The following is a 23,161-nucleotide window of genomic DNA, read 5'->3' as shown; positions in this document are numbered from 1 at the left end:
AAGCCCTCATGTCCACCTCTTTTATCCGTTGGCATCTCAACCATGTTAAAATCCCCACCAATAATCCAATGGTCGGCAAGAGGCATCAATGTAGTGAGCGATTTCCAAAAGGCAATCCTCTCACCTCTATGGTTAGGAGCATAGAGGTTGAGAATACCAATGCGTGTAGTACCCTGCATAAGAAGGATCCACTGCGCTCTCGCAGGCAAAATGACACCATGTCCAATGATGCAAGGCAAGATCAAAGCTGAAACAGAGATACAAACACCACCATTGGTACCAACAGCCGGTGACCAAAAGGTGTGTCCCGAGAGAAGCTTGCCTGATCTCCCACATTGACTAGCATCCAGTTTATGCTCTTGCAAGAGCAATATATCCATAGGTCCACATGTGACTGCACAATGAAGCTGGGTTTTTACAATTTGTTTCCATCGACGCGGGAAAAAACCCCCAAGACCTTGCATGTTCCAAGAGACAATCCTCATAAAGACTCAGACTAGGAACGACGAGATCTCGTGGTTGACGAAGGACCCCCTTTAGAGGTGGAAGTACGTCTCGCATAGGTAAGGGAGGGAAAATCTGACGATGTAAACCTTACCTCTCTCTCCCACTCCGGGGAAAAGCCAGGGCTAGTCCTCAGAACTGGAGGCATACTTTGTTTTCATGACCATGCATCACAAAACCAATGGGCTGATTTACATACACTTCTTCCTGCAAATCCCCATTGAGAAAAGCTGATTTTATGTCCAATTGATGCAGTTTCCATCCATGATGGCCCCCAATGCAACAACACATCTAACTGTGGCCATCCGGGAAGTAGGTGCGAAAGTCTCGTCATAATCAATGCCCTTTTTCTGGGCATAACCTTTGGCCACTAGCCTGGCCTTGTACCTGTCAATGGTATCATCAGACTTTCTTTTCAACTTGTATACCCACTTTGTGTCAATGGGCTTCTTGCTTGCAAGTCTACCAAATCCCATGTGTTGTTTTTATGGATAGAATCCATCTCATTTTGCATGGCTTGCATCCAATGCTCATGCTCATGAGCCTCTTCAAATGAATCTGGCTCATCTGCATCACAAAGTGTACTCATGCAAGCAACATCTTGTGTTCTCTTGCATTATCTGAACCAGCCCGAGTCTTGCTACCAAGTGGACCTGAAAGTTTGCTCTCATGTAAAGTACGGAGCAGCCAACAAGGCACAACTCTAGCCTCTTCCGCTCTCGCTCCACTGCTTCCTCCACATTTTGAGGTGTAATGAGCTCATTCATGGGCTGATTTTGAGTATCCAAATGTTGTCCATTAGGCAAAGTTGATGGCTGATCCGTTGAGCCATCAATTCCCAATGGGAGAAGTCCTTCAAACATGTTAAGTGGGCCCGAAGGTGGCTGTCCAAAAAATTCAGCCAATGGTTAGTCAGAATTTTTAGCAAATACAAGTCTCTGCTGTCCAAAATCCTTTGTGTGGAAGAATTAAAGAGACGGTAGTCTTCATTGCCACTGCTATAACCCACAAATATGCACTTAGTTGCTTTGTCGTCAAGCTTACCTCTCAATTGCTGAGGTACACGTGCATAAGCTATACATCCAAAAACTCTAAAGTGATCAACTTTAGGTTTCCTTTCGTGCTAGGCCTCACATGGCGTTATGGTTTTCAATGCTTTGGTAGGGCATCTATTCAACACATGTAGCACCATTATTGTCTCCATTCAAAATTTGTGAGGCAAGCCTTTGCCTTTTACCATGCATCTAGCCATTTTCATTAAAGACCTGTTCTTTCTCTTAGCAACACCATTTTGCTGAGGAGAATATGGCATCGTGCATTGATGCTTTATGCCTTTTTCTGCCATAAAAACTTTGAAAGTAATGGACATGTATTCCCTCCCTCGATCTGGACGGAGGGTTCGCAATTTGCAACCTGTTTGATTTTCAGCTTGTGCCACAATGCTGAAAACATGCAAATACATCATATTTTACTTTCAAGGGATTCACCCAAGCAAATCTAGAGTATTCATCGATAAAGGTTACAAAGTATAGATGCTTTCCAATTGATGGTGTCCGCATAGGACTGTTGGGGTAAAGGCGTTATGCCCACCCTTATATTGTGTACAAGCCCATAAGTTATAGTACATAGTACACTTAGTACTTTTAATGTACTAAGTGCACTATGTGTACTAGTGCAATATACATGTGTGATAGGGGAGTCACACACTCATGCTATTCCCATGAGTTGACTTATCCCCACAACTCTCTCTCTCTCTCTCTCTCTCTCCCTTGTTCTCTCTGTGTATGTCTCCCACACATGAATCTCTAACCCTAATCCTCATCTTCTCCCATTCAACTAGTATCAGAGCTGGAAGGGAGTTTCTCCACCTGGGTTCGGACCACCTATGTTTCAGCAATTTCCATCTGCCTATGATTTGCCTGTAAGTACTTCAGGGACTGGATTAAGCACTGTTGCGAAAATAGGTATCGGGGTGGGAATACCAGTGCTGTTTCTGGTAGTCCTTGCGGTGGGTGGCTTCGCTTGTTTACAGAATCGGCGTAGGCAGTGTAAGCAGCAAGGCGCTGGTGGCCACAAAGCGTAACAAAGAAGCGAGTGGCGCTCAGCAGCGAGCGAACACAGGCGAAGCAGAACCAGGCGCATACCCCGCTACCCCGCTACCAGCAATACGTGAGTGCTAAGCGTAGACTGGCTACCGGTCGTAGGCGGCGTCAACAAAACACACGTTTAGTGCGAAGGGGAGGTAGGCGAACGTGGGCAAGCGTGTCAGCGTATCGTAGCGAACCACTAGGCGAAGGCGTAAAACCAACTCTCCCATTCAACTCGACAGCACAACTAGCCGTGAGACGTCACCTTCTCCAAGGCGCCGTCTACTGTGTAGCACAGCAACGAGTGGCGCCGTCAACAGCACATTCTACGAGCACCTGCAATCAGCAACGAGCATCTGCAATCAGCAACTCCCGGCGCCCATCAACAGCACATTCTACGGGCTTCTGGGCAGCGCTCGTAGAAGGCCCCAGGATAGGCCGTTTTGTCGTGAATGGGCGGCCAAGCAAGCTCCACGTCACCTTCTCCTCTACGGCAAACATCACCAGCAGCTAGGAGAAGCCTTGTACGCCTGCACTTGCCCATTTCTGCAAAAGCAGCAGCAGCATCTCAACCCCTTTTTCCTGCAACAAAAAATCAGAAATTACAAGGTATCTTGCTTCAATTTTTTTTTGGGACTTGCAATTGAGCAGATACAATCATCAATTGAGCAGGTACAGGTGCCGAATTGCTCAATTTTTGAGCAAAATTGGCAAAATTGGGTGACATTGGTCACAATCAAGATCAATTTGCAAGAAATTGGATGTCGAAATTTGGGGCTTTTGATGTATTTGTGCAATTGGGCATTCATACATGCTGTATGATGTGAGAAATCGCACATTCGGGTAAAATTGCAGCAAATTGCAGTGCAAATCAAGGGGCTTTTGTGCCGATTGGATTGATTTGCATGTAGGCAATCGCATTTGATGCTGTGGATAATGTGTTGATGCCTTACAAGCACTCAATGTGCCTGTAAATCAAGGGGCTTTCATGTATTGGATGTATATGTGGCCAGGGGGAAGCATCGTGAAGACTCTGGATGCCTTCATGTGTGTCAATGTATCATGTATGATCAGCAATTGATCTTAAATCAAGGGGCTTTTCAAGATTTTATGCTTGTTGAGCTTGGCAAAGCAGCAGGCAAGACTTTTATGCCTTGAATTCTCAGAAATCAGCTTGCAGTCAAGGGGCTTTTGCCCAATTTCTGTTCGGAACTGTTGTATGCAGTGTTCGGGACTGTAAAAGTCCGATTTTCACTCATTTGGACAGCCAGGAGAGCATTTATTGCTACTGTACTTGCTGGTACAGATTTGGCACAGCTTTGTGCAAGTTTTGGCATGGCTGTACACTGATTTGAGTGAGGAAAAGGTTCAATTTCAGTTGCTGTACTTGCCGGTACAGGTTTGGTACATCATTGGTGAGCACTTAGTACTGCTGTACAGTACTTTGGAAGGGCAACAGAGCACATTTAAGGTGCTGTCCTAAATCTGCAGCAACCAGATTTTGGTGATTTCATCACATAAAGTGGGAGAAAAGTTGCATTTGTGCTTCCGCAGTGGGAGATAAAGCTTGGGAGAACAACTGTGAGCACTTTGTGTGCTTTTGGTGCAGTGTTTGCACATTTTGCACGGAGTCAAGCATTGTTGCATATTGCTATGGCAACCACAGGCGAGAGCTCTTCATTGCTTCACATCAAGAAGCTTGAAGGCTCACATAACTATGATATTTGGCAAACCCAGTGCTATAATGTGTTGCTCCAGAAGAAGCAGCACAAGCCTATCAAAGAAAGGGGTGTAATGCCCGCTTCTCTTACTGCTGAAGAGTGGGAAGATATGGATGAGCTGGCAAGATCTACTATCATGTTGTCTGTGTCAGACTCTTTACTTTTCAGCATTCGTGAAGAGAAGACAGCTTGGGGAATGTGGCAGAGATTGCAGGACTTGTATGCCCAACAAAGTGCCTCAAGCAAAGTGTATTGGTTGAAGAAACTCATAGGTCTTCAGATGAAGGAAGGGGTGTCTATGACAGCCCATCTAAATGAGTTTAATGGTATTGTCAGCCAGGTCATTAATCAAAAGTTGGCGATGGACGATGAGTTCAAAGCCACTTTTCTGTTATGCACTTTGCCAGAGAGTTGGGACACATTCAGGACAGCCACTAGCAATTCGCATGCTATGCTGTCATATGCAGTTGTTGAGGGTGCTCTTCTTCAAGAAGAGATGAACAGGAAAAACAACTCTGTTGGAAAGTCCAATGCAATGAATGCACGTGGGAGATCCAAGCAAAGGGGAAAAAGCCAAGAACGGGGAAGGAGCAAGTCTCGCTCCAAAAAGGACTGGGAATGCCATTATTGTGGCAAGAAGGGACACATTAAAAAGCAATGCTACAAATGGAAAAATGATCAAAAGGAAAAGGGAAAAGGCAAGGACAAAGACAAAGATGAAGCCAAAGATGTAAAGCCAAAGGGCAAAAGTGGAGTCAAGATTGAAGAAATCAATGTGTCACATGCAGGTGACAGTGAGGATGAGGTTCTATTTACGTCTTCACTTGATGCCCATTCACTTCTTACAGGTGGTCATGGTATGCACTCATGGATCATTGATTCAGGTGTCTCCTTTCATGTCACAGGTTGTAGAGACTTGTTTGTTAGGTATATAGCTGGCAATGAAGGAGTGGTTTATTTCACTTGGCTGACAACATGATTCTTGCATTGACCAGCAGCCTGAGAGGGTATATAAGGAACCCATTATTCATTTAGAAGAACAAGTGCCGAACATGTGTGCCTAAGACTTCAGTCTTTTGCATGCATAATTCTTAGCCGAGCACCAGTACTTCAGTAGTCCAAAGCTTTGCTTTAGCATTTAGCCTTCAGTAGTGCATCTCCCTCAGTTGATCTGGGAGTGCATAAGGCTATCCAAAGTGGCTTCAAAGTTGCCTTCAACCCACTTGATGGTTCAACAGATGTCCGGTCTACAACGTCCTTGCGTCTGGCATTCTCCGTCAATCATACTTGGTAAGTTCTCTGCATTGTAACAGAATCTCTCCAAAGTAATAAGAAAATTCTCCTGCTTGCGGTAGGGGGCCCTTCAATGGGTATATTGGGAACCAATCTGGTGTCATCTCTGCTCTCTCTCTCTCTTCAGCTCTACCTCATGTATATAAAGATAAAAGTGGATTGCTTCATGTTCACTGATATAAAGGTATAAAGAAGGTCTTGGTTTGCGTTACACAATCAAACCAGTTGCATGCTACACATCCAGTACACGATCAAACCAGTTGCATGTTACACATCCAGTACATCCTTGCCTGCATCCAAGGGAGTGTAAAATCCTCCTCAAGAAAGTTTTTCCACTTCGTCCTTGGAATTTTCCAACACTTGCTCTGAAACACATGCCCTTGTAGATTCTAGATCGGGAATACTAGCTGCTCAAGGTGCCGACTCCATCTTGTCGAGATGGGCAGATATAGCCTCCATTTTAGCTGCCTGCGTGTCCATGGATGCCTTCATGCTGAGAAGCAAATCACTGTGAGGGGTTTTAGCCCTGTGCGATGAGGTACGGGTTGCGTGGGGAGTAGGCAGCACAATATATTCTAATTAACCCAGGTGCAATGAAGCACCTTCCTAGGTAAGGGTTTGGTAACCCAGGTGCGATGAAGCACTTTCCGAGGTAAGGGTTTGCTGGGGCAGGGAAGCACAATATACCCCAAGGTGCAATGAAGCACTTTCCCAAGTAAGGGTTTGGTGGGGTAGAGAAGCACATCATACCCCTACCTAGGTGCAATGAAACACTTTTTCCCAAACTTTTCATGTGCCTGCACATGGACATGCTCATCCTAGGGCTAATCCCTGAAGGGCAACAGATAAACAGAACATTTAAGCCTCGAGCAGGGCATTGGAGGACCCTAGAAAAGATCCCTTTGGATCAGGACCCAGTCGGCAGGGTACTCAAGGCATTGAAGGAGTCATCGGCTGCACTTCGTCTTTTTGGTGTTTTTCTGCTGGCCGACCTGCTCAGTTGGGAAAACTTTGCATTGGCAGCTCAACCAAGCATCGTGTTAGGCATTTAGTCCTTTAGGGGTTGGGTCTTAGACTAGGACTTCACGGAGTCGAGATCACCTTTGTAGTCATGCCTAGGGTGGCCAAGAGTTTGTACCTTTTTGTACATTATGAATAAACTGAAAATACAGCTCTCTCTCTGTCTCTCTCTCTCTTTCCTCTCCATCTCTTCTTTGCGTTTTGCATCTGTGTTCCTATGGAAAGGTGTTTAGGGCTGAAAGAAGACACAGAGCTTCCGCGCATGTGACATTGGTATGAGAGCTTTAGGTTCAACAATGCTAAACAGTGACGGTGTCCAAGATGAAGGTGCACATTCCAAGGAGAGTAATACAGCATGTGTCAAGAACGACCCCCCCCCCCCCCCCCCCCCCCCCCCCCCCCCTTCTCTCTCTTAGCTCATGCAACCCCAACAGGAGTGTTTCATGAGAGTCGGTAGCCACATGGGGCTGCCCGAGAGGTTGCTATGGAGCACTCCAAGGGATGACGATCATCCAAGGGGTGGAGCTAAGGATGCCCGAGACCGGTCTTCAAGAAGAATTCATGTTTGTGTTTAGGGAGAGGGCAAGAAGGAAAGGGGACAAAGTGGAATGGATGCATAGATCTGCATTGGATTTCGAGTGGAATTGAAGACAGGGAAAGGCTTTCAGTGAAAAGGTTGTCAGGGAAGGATGACAGGTTTGGGAGTCCATGAGGAGACAACAAGATGATGACAGTCATCTAGGGTCAGAAGTTGGAATCTCGTCATCAAGTTTAGGAGAAGGGGATGTCATGTGCATGCACATGGACATGTTCATCCCAAGGCTAATCCTTGAAGGGCAGCATATAAACAGAACATTTAAGGCTTGAGCAGGGCATTGGAGGACTCTAGAAAAGATCCCTTTGGATCATGACCCACTCGGCAGGGTACTCGGGGCATTCAAGGAGTTTTTGGCTGCACCTATTCTTTTTTGGTGTTTTTTTGCTGGCCAACAGCAGGTCAGTCAATTGGGAATACTTCTCATTGGCCTAAAAAAGGCTCAGCTGAGCATTGTGTTAGGCATTCAGTCCTTTAGGGATTGGGTCTTGGACTAGGACTTCATGGAGTCAAGATCACCTTTTTAGGCATGCCTAGGGCGGCCAAGAGTTTGTACCTTTTTGTACATTATGAATATACTGAAAATATTGCTCTCTCTCTCTCTCTCTCTCTCTCTCTCTCTATATATATATATATATCTCTTGTTTGCGTTTTGCATCTATGTGTTCCTATGGAAAGGTGTTTAGGGTTGAAAGAAGACACAGAGCTTCCGTGCATGTGACAGAACTTTTACACTCTTGGAATCTAAGTGCTCTACCCTAACCAAGCAGGCAACACATAGGGTAGGGAAACACAATATACCCCAATTAATTCAGGTGCAATGAAGAGAATCCAAATATTCACTTTTCCCAAACCCGAATTTGTCCACTCTTAGACTCTGTAGGCCTAGAGCGGGGCGTGCAGTGACAGACTCAACCACGTGTCCAAGAGATAAAAATATAAAGAGAGAGAGGGGAGGGAGAAAAGGGAATGAGGATCTTGCATAGTACACCACATTAACAGGCCCCGCCCCCTTCCAGGAATTTATTCAGGAACAATCCACGGGCACGCTGGCCAGGATCAATACAATCAGTGAATACAAAACAAACAAATATGCTGATGTAGGATATCCAAGTCGATGTTGATGTTGACGCACAAGATCTCTGATGTTGCGGGGATGACCCACAAGTATCTCTCACCGGGCTAGTACCAGATCCAATGGATCCCAAGTCCAATGACTCCAAACCCAAGTCCAAGTCCAAGTTCAAATCCCAGTCCAAAATCCAAGCTCCATGTCTAAGCTCTGTGTTCCATGTTCATGTCCAAGTTCTTCATGTCTATGCTCAAGTTCAAGCTTCCATGTCCAAGCTTCATGTTCCATGTCCAAGCTTCATGCTCCATGTCCAAGCTCTATGTCCAAGTTCCATGTCCAAGCTCTAAATCCCATGAATAATCTCCACAATTCCTATAGCCTTGTGAATGAAGAAAATCCTAGAGAAGCTCTTTCTGGCAAGAAAACTGATATAAAACCTGTTTTAATGATTTTCGGGTGATAAAAACCTCCAAAAAGCAGTTTTTAGGGTTTTTTTGAGTAGTTTTAGGGTTTTTGGAATTTTCTATCCGCACAGTCCATACAACTGTACGGATCCGTACAGTCGCACGGAAAGATGGTGACGTGGCATTGCAGTTGCTGGAGGCACTCTGAAATCAGGGGCGGGTAGCGATGAAAAACTCCATGATTTGGTTCATAGATGATGACAAAGAAGATAATCTCCATGCGTGAATGAAGATGGCAATGCGATGAAGGTTCTTCTTCAACTTGATGCTCAAGAGGCTCATGCTTCTTTTATACTTGGGGAAGCCTTGCTTTTTGCCAAAAAGTAATGCTTTTGTCTTTTTATTAAATATTATTAATAATAGCCAAAGTTCTTGATTTGTGCTTTTACAACTTCAGGGTCTTGCTTTTTGGCCCTAGAGTTGCTTTTTGAGAAAGCGGCTTTTAGCTTTTTGGTCTGGCTTAGTCTCCTCTTTCCAATGGTGCCCTTGGCTCGTGGTCAACCATGTTTGACTTTTTGCTTTTTCTTGCTTTTTGACCAAGAATGGTGCTTTTTCTTAATCAATCCTTATGGACCCTATCCCCATGTCTTCTTCCACCTGTTTGGTGTTCGGGCATGGATTTCATCATGTGAAAAAGAGCTAGGAGGACCATATAGTTACAGACTAAGTGCTCTACCCTATCTAAGCTGTGAACGCACACGGGTGTGCGAGGAAAGAAAACAATTTGCAGGTTTCCTAGGCTCCGATACCAATTGTAGAACTGCCCACTTTTGGTTGCCCTTTTCTCAAGCCCTTGTTTTCCTTTTTGGGGAGCTTGGACCAGATAGGTACGGGCTTTCCACAGCCCACCAACCCAAGGTATCTGTAACTATTTGGCTCTCCTAGCTCTTTTTCACATGATGGAACTCATACCCTGACACATGGACAAGTTAATGAAAGCATGGAAACAAGATTTATGGAGTTGGCACAAGAAAAAGCACCAGTTTTGGTCGAAAAGCAGGAAAAAGCAAAAAGTCAAACTAAGTTGACCATGAATCAAGGGCACCATTGGAAAGAGGAGACTGAGACGAACCAAAAAGCTGAAAGCCGCTTTGCCAAAAAGCAGCTCCAAGGCCAAAAAGCAAGGTCCTGAATCTAGAAAAGCATAACTAAATAACTTTGATTAAAGTTGAGTAATATTCTATTATTAAAAGTAAAAAAAAGTCAAAAGTAGAGTAAAAAAAGAGAAAAGCAAAGCTTGGCCCACTTTTTGGCATAAAGCAGGGCCTCCCTCAAGTATAAAAGAAGCAAGAGCCTTCCTTGATGGATCACCTATAAGGTGTGGAGACCCTCAAGAGAAAGGAGTTCATGATCTTCATCTCTCTTCCACCCGCCGGTTGATTGGCTGGGCTTCCACCTTCGTTGGCCTCTTCCATCAGCGCTGTTGCCAGCTGTGCCACCTGCGCCGCTAGCTCTGCTTGGCCTCAGCCAGCATTGTGCCACCCTGTCGTTGCATGTTCTGCCAACGCTGTGCCACCCTGCTCCACTTGTTCCGCCTGCTTCAGCCAGTAGCGTCGCTTGCTCTACCTGTTTCGCTTTCACTGCAGCTATGCCTGCAGATAGCAGTACGGCCAATGCCAGTGCGAGCCAGCTGATGCTGCCACCAACCCGCCAAGAGCTGCTTGTTCCAGCACCGCCGCTAGGTTGTCAACTACGTGAGCATCTTCCTCATAGATGCCTGTGTGCTGGCTGTCTACTGAAAGTACCCGTGCTACTCCATCAGTACTGCTGTTCAGTTTTTGGACAATTTTTGTTGGGGGCTGTTTCTTACTCCAACCATACATCGGAGCATCAAATACTTTGTCGAATTCATTCATGATATTGGATGTGGTACTAGCTGGGTGAGAGATACTTGTGGGTCATCCTTGTGGTGTGCTCGGCATCAGAGATCTTGTGCCTTGACACCAACTTCGACCCAGATTTCTACATCGACATATTTGTTTGATATTGCATTCATTGATTGTATTGGTCCTGGCTTGGAAAAGCCCGTGGATTGTTCTTGAAAGGGGGTGGGGCTTGTTCCCGCTCAGTGTGATGTACTATGCAAGATCCCTTTGCCCTTCTTTCTCTCCCCCCTCTCTCTCTATCTCTGTAACTCGTGGACACGTGGTTGAGTCTGTGTCATTGCACGCCTTGCTGGGCTTAGAGTATCCATGGCTCCTCTTTTGGGTTGTTAGTACCACAACTAGTGGATTCACACACAACTGACAGCTCAATCCTAACTTAAAGACTATAGATTGGCTGTCTAGGCACCCAACCATGGGCCTAACAAGTGTCCAATGGCCTTTGTACATAATTTACATATTGCAAGTGGGTTACATCTTGTGTGTGAGACTTGCACATTTTCTTGACACTGACTTGACCCTAAGACCTAGATGGAGCCTATTGAATTGTCCTTTGACAAGGGCTCACAACATGCATGGTGCCCAGCAGAAAAGGTATCTTGTAAGCCCAGTGGGGCGTGCCATGACAAATTCAACCATGTGTCCAAGAGATAAAGATATAGAGAGAGAGGGGAGAGAGAGAAGGGAATAGGGATCTTGCAGAGTACAACACACTAAGTGGGGAACAGGTCTCGGCCCCTTCCAGGAATTTATTGAGGAACAATCCACGGGTACACTGGCCAGGATCAATACAATCAATAAACACAAAACAAATAGATATGCCGATGTAGGATATCCGAGTCGATGTCGAGCACAAGATCTCTGATGCTGAGCACACCATGGGGATGACCCACAAGTATCTCTCAAGTGTCACTGGACTATTACCAGATTCAAAATCCAAATCTAAGTCCAATTCCAAGTCCAAGTCCAAATCCAAGTCCAAGTTCCAAGTCTGTTCCTTGTTTCCACATTGGAAACACTTCCCTTCATTGGCATATTCCTCACGTTGCTTGAGGGACAATCTTCTTCGAAAGAGTGGAGGTTTGTCCTCACTCCGCTCCTTCTCTTGAGACTCGGCTCTTGATGGGGATCAGTCTTTAAACTTCTTTGAGGTGGATCCTAGTTGTCGTTCTTTGTCTTGTTGTCCATCCAAGGCATATACAAGGCCTCGGCATTGCATAGCATCTTCATGTGTTTGCTTGCAAATTGAATTTGCATGCTATTTTCATGCTTGCTTGACCAATGTGAAATTCTTGGATTTATGAAAGACGAACTACTGCAAAAGCATTTGCCAAGGATGTTTTCATTAATCAAGAACGAAAGTTGGGGGCTTGAAGATGATTAGATACCGTCCTAGTCTCAACCATAAACGATGCCAACTAGGGATTGTGAATGTTACTTCGATGACTCCGCTAGCACCTTGTGAGAAATCAAATTTTTTGGGTTCCGGGGGAAGTATGGTCACAAGGCTGAAACTTAAAGGAATTGACGGAAGGGCACCACCAGGAGTGGAGCCTGCGGCTTAATTTGACTCAACACGGGGGAACTTACCAGGTCTAGACATAGTAAGGATTGACAAATTGAGAGCTCTTTCTTAATTCTATGGGTGGTGGTGCATGGCCGTTCTTAGTTGGTGGAGTGATTTTTCTGGTAGAATGGAACCATTGCCATTCCTCCTAGAATGTAAGGGAGAATGCCATTCTTCTCTTCAAGGTGATGGGAGACCTTGAGAATGGTACTATCGTCATTTCTCCTCGAATGTAAGGTAGAATTGTAGTGTTGCCATTCTCCCCATCAAGGTGATGGGAGGCCTTGAGAATGGCACTACCATTCCTCCTCAAATGAAAGGGAGAATGGGAGTGGTGCCATTCTTCCCAACAAGGTGATGGGAGGCCTTTAGAATGGCATCATTGCTATTCCTCATCGAATGGTGAACCTGCGGAAAGATCGTTGACACACATCCGAGAGAACACCGTGAATCGTGGACGTACTGTCGAGGGGCTACGCCCAGAGGCCTGGTCGCCCGCGCCTCGCCCTAGTCCCGGAGCCGAGAGAGAGTGGGCGAGGTGTTGGGACGGGGATGCCCGTATGCCGCATAACAGGGTGTGGGGAGAGGGACGCCTCTCCCCGCCCCTGTATGCCGCATAACAGGGTGTGGGGAGAGGGACGCCTCTCCCCGCCCCCGTCGAGCGGGCGTCCCCCTCCCCTCGTGTCATTGGCATGGGGCCACTCGATCTTCCGCCCCCCCTCGGGAGCGCAAGGCACCATAGCAAAGGAGCGCTGGATTGAGACCCTTCCCTACGGGAGGATCAACTTATGTAGCAATGACTCTCGACAACGGATATCTTGGCTCTTGCAACGATGAAGAACGTAGCGAAATACGATACATAATGTGAATTGTAGAATTCCGCAAATCATGGAGTCTTTGAATGCAACTTGCGCCCGCGGCTCGACCAAGGGCATGCATGCCTGAGTGTCCTCACGACCCCCACACCCCCGCCCCCCACCTCCTCCTCGAAGCGGGGGCGCGCGGCGGAGTTGGCTGTCCGTGTGCACGCCCCCCTCCCACCCCACGAGGCGACGGCGGGGTGATCATGTCATGGTCGGCTGAAACGCATCGATGGCACCACGTGGCGAGGCATCGCAAGGGTGGTCCGCTCCCCCCTGGCTTGTCGGCGGGAGGATCGGCATTTGCGGTCGCGTTGCCCGATGGTGCGTGCGGCGAACCGGGCTCCCGACGAGGGGCAGCCATGTGGTGCGCCACGGGTTGTCCCCTTGAACGAAAAAACCGAACGGACCTCAGATCAGGCAAGGCTACCCGTTGAGTTTAAGCATATCACTAAGTGGAGGAAAAGAAACTAACGAGGATTTTCCTAGTAGCGGCGAGCGAACCCGAAAGAGCCCAGCTTGAGAATTGCGTGGCCTCGTTGCGCGAATTGTAGTCTGGAGAGGTGTCCTCTACAACGGACTAGGCCCAAGTCCCTTGGAAAGAGGCATCGGAGAGGGTGAGAGTCCCGTCGAGCTTGGACACTATCGCTCCACGAGGCGCCGTTGACGAGTCGGGCTGTTTGGGAATGCAGCCCTAAGTGGGTGGTAAATTCCATCCAAGGCTAAATACGGGCAAGATACCGATAGCAAACAAGTACCACGAGGGAAAGCTGAAAAGGACTTTGAAAAGAGAGTTAAGAAGTGCTTGAAATTGCTGGGAGGGAGGTGAATGGGGGCCGTGGGTGCGCCTCGGTTGGATGTGGAACGGCGCGAGTTGGAATGCCGCTCGACGCGGGGCGCTGGTCAACGGGGGCTGGCACAACAGGACAAGAGCGAGCTCTAGTTGGCCCGTCTCGATGCCGTCGCGCCAGCCGAGGAACAAAGCGTGCCACTCGTGGCGGGCTTCACGCACCTGCGCACTTGAGACGCTAGCGCTATGGGCTTTCCATCCAACCCGTCTTGAAACACGGACCAAGGAGTCTTAACATGTATGTGAGCCGGTGGGAGGCAAACCCACAGAGGCGCAAGTAACTTGACAGGTGGGATCCCCCTCGCAGGGTGCACCATCGACCGACCATGATCTTCTGTGAAAGTTTTGAGTGGGAGCTTACGTGTTGGCACCCGAACTATGCCTGAGCAGGGCGAAGCTAGAGGAAACTCTGGTGGAGGCTCGTAGCGACACCGACGTGCAAATCATTTGTCACACTTGGGTATAGAGATGAAAGACTAATCGAACCATCTAATAGCTGGTTCCCTCCGAAGTTTCCCTCAGGATAGCCGGAGCTCGTTGTAGTTTTATCGGGTAAAGCGAATGATTAGAGGCATCGGGGGTGTAACACCCTCGACCTATTCTCAAACTTTAAATAGGTAAGCAACCGGGGTTGCTTTGTTGAACCCCGGTGCGGAATGGGAGCTCCAAGTGGGCCATTTTTGGTAAGCAGAATTGGCGATGCGGGATGAATCGAAAGCCGGGTTACGGTGGCGAATTGCACGCTAACCTAGATCCCACAAAGGGTGTTGATTGATTAAGATAGCAAGATGGTGGCGAAAATGGATGGCGCTGAAGCGTGCGACCTATACCCGGCCATCGGGGCAAGTGCGAGGCCCCAATGAGTAGGAGGGCATGGGGGTCGTGGCACAGTCCTAGGCGCGAGCCCGAGCCCGAGTGAAATGGTCCCCAGTGTAGATCTTGGTGGTAGTAGCAAATATTCAAATGAGAACTTTGAAGATCGAAGTGGACTCTGGAGAAATGTTCCATGTGAACAGCAATTGACCTGGGTTAGTCAATCCTAAGGGTTGGGGCAGTCTTGTGTCAAGAGTGCATTGCGCGCCGCGCATTGAAAGGGAATCAAGTTAATATTCCCGAACCGAAACGTGGCGGTGGACGACGACGTCACCGAACCCGAAGACGCCAGTGGGGGCCTCGGGAAGAGTTCTCTTTTCTTTTTAACAGCCCGCCCACCTTGAAATCGGATCACCCGGAGGTAGGGTCCAGCGGGCTGGTAAAGCACCGCACGTCTCGTGGTGTCCGGTGTGTCCCCGACGGCCCGTGAAAATCTGGAGGAGCGAACGCCGATCATGCTTGGTCGTACTCATAACCACATTAGGTCTCCAAGGTGAATAGCCTATGGTCGATAGAACAATGTAGGTAAGAGAAGTCGGCAAAACGGATCCATAACTTTAAGAAAGGGATAAGCTCTGAGGGCTCGGTCTAGGGGTCTGTTCTTTGACCCCGGGGGCTGTGGAGGGTCTGCCCGAGCTGCCCCAGCGGTGATAATGGGTAGGAGGGAAGCTAGTCTGCGCGCGCGCGCGCGCGCGCACACACACACACACACACACACACACACCCACAACCTCAAGCACAGAGAAACGTGAGAGTGCTGGAAAAGATGTACTCAATAATGATATGAAATGAAAGTACAAGTGAGTACTAAAAGGCCTAGGGCAAAGTGCCCAACACACATAAGTGTGTTCACAGGGGGAAAAAACCTGTCCAGTCACAGGGAAAAAGTGCCCGTGAGTAAGCTGGGTTCACACCTAAACTAGCGGGGAGTGGACATGACCAAGAAAACCCCCTTAAGTGAATGGTGTGAACGGGTAGCAGCAGAGTGATAAAGCTATGAATGCTGCCCTGCACTATGCTCCGCAGTAAGAGTGAACTGCAGTGCCAATGGAAAAAGCAAGCACTATATGACAGGGAAAAGGAGAATCCCTAATGTCATAGTGCTAATGCTAGAGCACAGTAGTATATAAATGCATCACCACAAATGCATGGCAAAGATCATGTGGACATCAACTGCATCAAATCAAGAGGCATCGCATAATACCCCTCTGAAGCAAATGCCAAGCTGAACTGCATGTAATCCACATCAATGCTCTGTAACTGCACCAGTGATAAGCATAAGAAGAGGTAGCAGATATACACGTGTAAAGACAACAGGATCCAGAAGTCATGCCTGTGAGACATGCAATGTAAGCTGCAAAAGAGAAACTCATCAATGGAGGATCCGATGAGGAAAAATCAGCAATGGTAGGACTGATAAAGGTAAAAATTCAGCAATGGAAAAAGCTGAAAATGGGGAGAAAAAGTGAGGGTTCGAGGCGGGCATCAGCCAATGCTATGAGAGGATAGGTAAACTCTCAGCGATGCCATGATCAGTGGCATGTATGGTGAGTGTAAGATGCATAATCCCACAATGAATAATATACATGTGACATGTCAAAACCATGAGAGCAAGCCAACACTGGCCAAGTGTGTAAAAGGCACTCCCAATAAACATCACATGTGAGAAAGTGACAATGTCAACACTGTAGAAACAATCCCGTTGCAAGGGAAAACAGCATAAAAGGCATCTCCAGTAGACATCGCATGAGAGAAAGCGTCTAGCATAGACCAGCATATGGGTCAACAAGCATAAGTGACCATGAGGCATCACCAACTGCATGTGGGCAAGTAAAACCCCCCCTTGAAATGCATCTGCCAGACAATGCATACCATGGAGTACAGACTATAAAGCATAGTCATCAGAAGACATCTTTGCAGGCAATGAAGATGTAAGTGTCAAGGCTGACACATGTGTAGCCAAATTGGCGTGATCTGCACCTGTGAAAGAAGATGCCAGCTGCTTCTTTTTTTCACTCTCAATACGCCTCCTGCATTCCTCTATGGTGTGGTCTGTCTTCCTGCAATAGTTACAACGCTTTTTCTTGGGAGGATTCGATGGGCTAGGTTTAGGCCTAGATCTATTCCCACGAAAGGGAGCAGCCATTGCTGACTCAGCAGACATCATGTTGTTCCTGTTGGAACGAGATTGCTCTTCACTGAGCAAGAGAGTCACAAGGTTGTCAAAAGTGACCGCATTAGGTGCATTGCCAGCCAACAACCGCAAAGTGGTGCTAAATGTCTGATAAGAGTCAGGCAAGTTGCGCAAAACTGTCTGAACAAAATAGCTATCTGTCAAGACCTCATCAATGTTAATGAGCTGCTCTTGTAGGTCCTTCACATGTGTAAGGTACGGATTGATAGAGTCACCTTCAAGCATGTGGTCAGTCTCAAGCTTGCCCCGAAGGTAAGCTACACGAGCCTCATTGTGACCTGAATACAATGCCGCCAAGGTATCCCAAGCACCCTTTGCAGTAGTGCAAGAACGAATGTGCGGAATGATATGCCTGCGGCACAAGAGAGCAATCAATGCATGGGCCTGAGCATCCCTAGCATCCCAAGTACGCTGCTGCTGAGTAGGAGGAAGACGAGGAGGTGGACCTGCAGGAGGATGAGCGGGAATCACTTCACCTTCCGCTGGAGCAGGTGCAAGAGGACGCTTCTCAGTGCCATCCACATACATCCATACATTTTTGGCAACCAAAACATGACGCATCATATAAGCCCACATAGGGTAGTTGTCCCCATTGAGCTTGTCCTCTTGAGATAGCATTCCAAAGAGGTCATTATTACTGTTGGCCATGTTAGCACAACAAATCTATCACAAGTCACCAAGAGTAGGCAATGCCCAGCAAAACCGTAAGAATGCGGGAGATAAATAGCAGGATAACCAATGGACTGAAAGGGAACTCCTTCACCTCGAGAAATACATATGCATGTCCCAAATTTGCAAGTGTATTGCACGATGATGCAAATCTGTCAAAGTGTCCACAATGGCATACATATACTGTAGCAAACCACAAATGTATACATGTGCCGTGAAAAACACAATCAGCTGACACCTGTAAGAGCTGCGAGTGCTCAAATCCTGGCAGATCAAATGTAAATTGGTCGAATGCTCCAAAAATGGGCTCAATGTAGACAAGTTAGGCAACCAATTAGACCAAATCTAAACCGGATCTGCACCTGTAAATTTGCTAATGCGATTGTCACCTGTACCAAGTGCTGCAATGCCCAAAAATTGGGGGAAATGTCCCAATGCCAACCAAATGTGCATGCAATACCCAAAAATTGGGGGAAATGCCCCAATGCCAACCAAATGTGCCTGTAATACCCAAAAATTTGGGGAAAATGCCCCAATGCCAACCAAATGTGCCTGTAATACCCAAAATTGCTTGCAAATCGTGCCAATTTTTGCAAAATAGTGCCAATTTTTGCAAAATCGAGTCAATTTTTGAAAAATCTCCAAATTTCTAGTGCAATTATGCACCAAATTTATTGAAATCAATGCCAATGTGTGCCAATGTTGTAATTGCAGGCTCAATTGTAAAAAGTCCCAAATTTGAATAGGCAATGTGTGCAATTTCAAGTCAAACCTTGCAGATCTGGAATTTGAAGTTGCTTTGGGTAGTGCAGAGCAGGCACAATTGCAGGTACAACCGTACGATACAGGTGCAGGTATGGTCGTACGGCAGTACAGTTGGTACGGGGCATGGTGCAGGGCGGCGTAGGCAGCGGCTGCCTGGGCGGAAGGCACAAGCTGCGGTAGGTACGGGCACAGATGACAGCGGCGCTGGGCAGATGATGGGCGGCACAGATCTGAGGGCGGCGATGGCAGATCTGAAGGCGGCAACCCCAGATCTGGCAGTTGTGAAGCCGGCGGCGCACGGATCTGGTAGCTACAGTCGACGGAGGGGGTGACGGGTGTAGGCAACGGCAGAGGCGGTGGCGGCGCTGCGAACTAGGCTGCGCAGAGGGCGACGCTCAATGCAGAGGATGCAAAGGTGTACGACACAGATCTGGTGGCGCATGCAGAGGGCGGCGGCGGCATGGTGGAGCTGAGGGCAGCGGTAGGGCGGTACAGTACGGCATACGGACAGAGCGGCGGCGGCGTGCAGAGGCGGCCGAGGGCGACGGCAGGGTGGCTGCAGGGCGGTTGAAGGCAAAACCCTAACCCTAACCCTAACCTAATGTAGCAAAACCCTAATGCCTTGATGCGTGCAATAGGCTCAAGCTTTGACGGGCAGCAGGGGGCAAACCCTAATGCTAACCCTAACCAAGCTCTGATACCAATGTTGGGTAGGAGGGAAGCTAGCCTGCGCACGCGCGCGCGCACACACACACACACACACACACACAACCTCAAGCACAAAGAAACGTGAGAGTGCTGGAAAAGATGTACTCAATAATGATATGAAATGAAAGTATAAGTGAGTACTAAAAGGCCTAGGGCAACCCAACACACATAAGTGTGTTCACACGGGAAAAAACCTGTGTCCAGTCTCACAGGGAAAAAGTTCCCGTGAGTAAGCTGGGTTCACACCTGAACTAGCCGGGAGTGGACATGACCAACAGGTGAGGGTGGGCCTCCGCGTGCCCACTAGGCGATGGGCATAGAACGTCGCCCCTCGCGGGGGGGGCCCTCCCTAGGCGGTGAACAACCGTCTCAGAATTGGTACGGACAAGGGGAATCCGATTGTTTAATTAAAACAAAGCATTGCGATGGTTCCCACGGATGTTGACGCAATGTGATTTTTGCCCAGTGCTTTGAATGTCAAAGTGAAGAAATTCAACCAAGCGCAGGTAAACGGCGGGAGTAACTTGACTCTCCTAAGGTAGCCAAATGCCTCGTCATCTAATTAGTGACATGCATGAATGGATTAACGAAATTCCCACTATCCCTATCTACTATCTAGTGAAACCACAGCCAAGGGAACGAGCTTGGAAAAATCAGTGGGGAAAGAAGACCCTGTTGAGCTTGACTCTAGTCCGACTTTGTGAAATGACTTGAGAGGTCTAGAATAAGTGGGAGCCTTTGGCGCAAGTGAAATACCACTACTTTTAATGTTATTTTACTTACTCCGTGAGGTGGAGGCGGGGCTTGGCCCCTGCTTTTGGTCTTAAGGTGCACTCGCACGCCGATCCAGGCGGAAGACATTGTTAGGTGGGGGTTTGGCTGGGGCGACACATCTGATTAAAGATAACGCAGGTGTCCTAAGATGAGCTCAACGAGAACAGAAATCTCGTGTGGAACAAAAGGGTAAAAGCTCATTTGATTTTGATTTTCAGTATGCATACAAACCATGAAAGCACGAGTCACTAATTCAGTACTTAATATTCTTGGTGGTAAAGAGAAAATGAGCTGAACTTTGAGGACAGAACAACAATTTCTCTTGGGCTTCTTGCAATGTTTTCGGTCCAGCCATATAAACTGCTTGCATAAGCTTAGGTTGCAATCCATTCACAAACTTACGCATCTCCATTAGTGGTGAAATGGGAGTATATGAAGTAAATTTCAAAGAAACTGTTGAAAAGTTGTTAAGGTAAGATGCCACATTCTCACCAACTTTTTTCTTTACCTCATCCCATTCCTTTTGCACATTTGCTTCAAAGTTTGCGGGTAGGAACTTCTTGTTGAACGTAGTCTTGAAGGCGGTCCATGTCTTTGGCTCGGTCCCTTTCCACTTTAAGCCACCAATTCAAGGCAACATCCTTCAAATCCATACGAACCATTCGAAGCTTTGACTTTTCGGAGTAGTCGTCTCCTCCAAAAGCGGCATCAAACTATTTAACAAAAGATAATGCTTTTTGTGTATCCTGCTTTCCACGAAAAGCATCAAACTTGACGCTCTTCTCTCCCGGTTTGAAGTCCAGCTGGCCGGTTGATGAAGGCTGGTAGCTCTGCATCCTTCTGCAATGGTGACTCCTTTGGCCCGAAGATAGGCTTTGGTGGCTGCGATGGCTTGATTGTTGATGAAATTTTCAAACATTCAAGCCCTTCTTTGGTCCTGTTTCTTCTTGGTTCTCCAAGCTAGGAATTCTTCATCTTGGAGAAACTGTCTAAACTCTTGAAAATCTCTATACTCTGCCGATGTTATGGCTGCTGTCTCATAAGAAATAGATTGTCGGCCTTGGTTCCCATCTTGAAGTCCTGAATTGGTCTCATAGTTGTTCCCTTCATTAGGCCCTTGGTTTCCCTTTGCTCTCAACATAGTCCAAGTCCAAGTCCAAGTCCATGCTGAGCACACCACGGGATGACCCACGAGTATCTCTCACCGAGCTAGTACCAGATCCAAAATCCAAATCCAAATCTAGATCCAATTCTAAAGTGGTCGCGGGGAATGCTCTGGACTTCTCTCTTGTGGGAGGGCTGAGCATGCATCACTCCCTTCCTCACTTAGCTCTCACTTAGCATGTACACAAGTAGAACTACAACATAATCATTCACTACAGAGTAACAGTTGACACGAAAAGGAAGAGTAATAACAAGTGTGTCTTTTGATGTATTCCAGAAGTATTACAAAGTGAGACAGAAGACATTTGTAAGACTCTGACACATTACATGCTCCATGACATGACAATCAATTAACATTGCAAGCTTACAAGGCTACACTGTAGTACACAGACCATGAGTCTACACACGCACACGCCAGTGCACTCTCCTCATGCATCTCTCTTTTCTACAATAGTTAATCACTCTTTTAAGTTGTGCCTTCTTGATCTTGGCAACGGCTCCAAGGTGGTTACAGTCTGCCGCCTCTACACGTGTGACACCGAGGTGGTGCTTAGGTCGTGCGTTGTGGGTTGACTGCTCCGCCAACTGTCACTGACCCTTCCGCTGCTATTGCATCGCTAGGTGCAACACTCACGCCCAGTGATAAAGCTTCTACATCCGGACTAGTTCCCTTGATAAATTTTTGCTTGAACTTGCAGAACATCTGTGGGGAAGTGTGATCCAGAATGTAAATTTCGTCAGCGCAGGTGGTGCTTTTTTGAATCTTTTTCATCTTCTCTGCATGTTTTTTTGAACAGCCTAGACTCCTGTTGGTTGCTTGTGATGTCTTTTCATCAAAAAGTCTTACCACTGGTCTGAGTGGAGTTTGCCCCAGAATCTTCTTTTCTGCCATTGGTATTGGTCTCCACTCAACCTGGGCGGGCTCCTCGTACTCTTCCGGATTATTTGAAGAAGGGCTTTTTGCTCTTTCTGCTACTACTTCGATGCTCCATTCCCATGTGTTGATACTTGCGGGTGGTTGCATTCTGGTGGGAAGCATTCTCTTTCCCTCGGGTGTCTGTGAGAATAAAAATTGGGTGCACGGGTGCTCTAGGGGGAGAGGTTTCCGGGTAAGTATAGACTTTATTCTTTCTGCATTTTTAAAGTACTGCGGCAACTCTATATCCGCCTTCAACAATTCAAAAAACATTACGTGACATGCCTCAAAGAATGGGCTGTCTATGCTGGCCCATGGAGCTAAGGAACTGTTGACCAATCTATCTTTCAAGCGTTCATTTTCTTTGAGTAAAGCTTGGTTGGCATCCTGCAGCTTCCGAACCTCAACCAGCAGTTCACCTCTTTCCTTTTTGGGCACACTGGGTGATAGCATCTGTGTATTTTCAGCGCTCAGCTTCGCATCTGCTCTTACTTTTGCATTCTTTGCTTGGAGTCTAGAAATTTCCTCCTTTGCTTCCTTCAGCTCTAATTTCCATTGTAGCCTTGTTTTCTGGGTCTGTTGCACTTTTTTGGCTACTTGCCGGGCTTCTTCTATTTGCACCTCAAGGGCAGCTCTGTAACTTTCCCAGTCTCCGCGTCCTTCCTTCCGAAGCTGGTTTTCATTTTCCATGCATTGTTGCAATTTGAGTTCTAGTGCATTTAACTCCTTGACGGCATCCATTTCAAATTTTGTGCTTTTTTCCAACTTCTGCTTGTATTCCTCTGCTTGGTCTCTTGCCTTGTCCCTTTCCTGAAGTGCATCTCTTAGTATATCTCCATACTCTTTTGTGGGCATGACCTCTTGCAACTCTTGCTGCAATAACTTATTCCCTTCCACCAACTTCTTTGCTTCCTTCTCCCAATGTTTCGCCTTCCATGTGGTGGACTTTAGTGCCTATATTAGACTCTAATCTTCAACTTCTGTTTGTTTCTCTTTTCCAGAGGTACCGGTTTTGCGAGATTCATGGCCTGTTGGCTGTTGTTGTTGTTGTTGTTAATGCTGTTGGTGTTGCTGCTGTTGTTGATGTGTTTGCTGTTGCTCCCCATCATTATCATTGTCATCCTCTAGGTTATGGATGACTTGTTGGGGCTTGCAAGACATTTGTTCCTGGATCTCCACCAG

The 23,161-nt window shown here is 47.2% G+C and overlaps 1 protein-coding gene, 1 non-coding gene and 1 pseudogene across 4 annotated transcripts in view; all 3 read left to right on the top strand.

Moving 5' to 3' along the window:
* LOC147616223 (geranylgeranyl transferase type-2 subunit beta 1-like) overlaps window positions 1-23,161 on the top strand; it is a 43,577-nt gene that overhangs the window by 12,001 nt on the left and 8,415 nt on the right. The window lies entirely within an intron of this gene.
* LOC147616225 (5.8S ribosomal RNA) lies at window positions 13,005-13,157 on the top strand. The gene has a single exon (XR_015262570.1). It is a non-coding gene; the product is annotated as a 5.8S ribosomal RNA (ribosomal RNA).
* LOC147616224 (25S ribosomal RNA) lies at window positions 13,496-15,299 on the top strand (annotated as a pseudogene).

This window comes from Cibotium barometz, chromosome 38, assembly GCF_041138505.1.
Source record: "Cibotium barometz isolate CiBa-2024 chromosome 38, ASM4113850v1, whole genome shotgun sequence".
Classification (NCBI taxonomy): Eukaryota; Viridiplantae; Streptophyta; class Polypodiopsida; order Cyatheales; family Cibotiaceae; genus Cibotium; species Cibotium barometz.
This window is presented reverse-complemented; position numbering and strand designations above follow the sequence as displayed.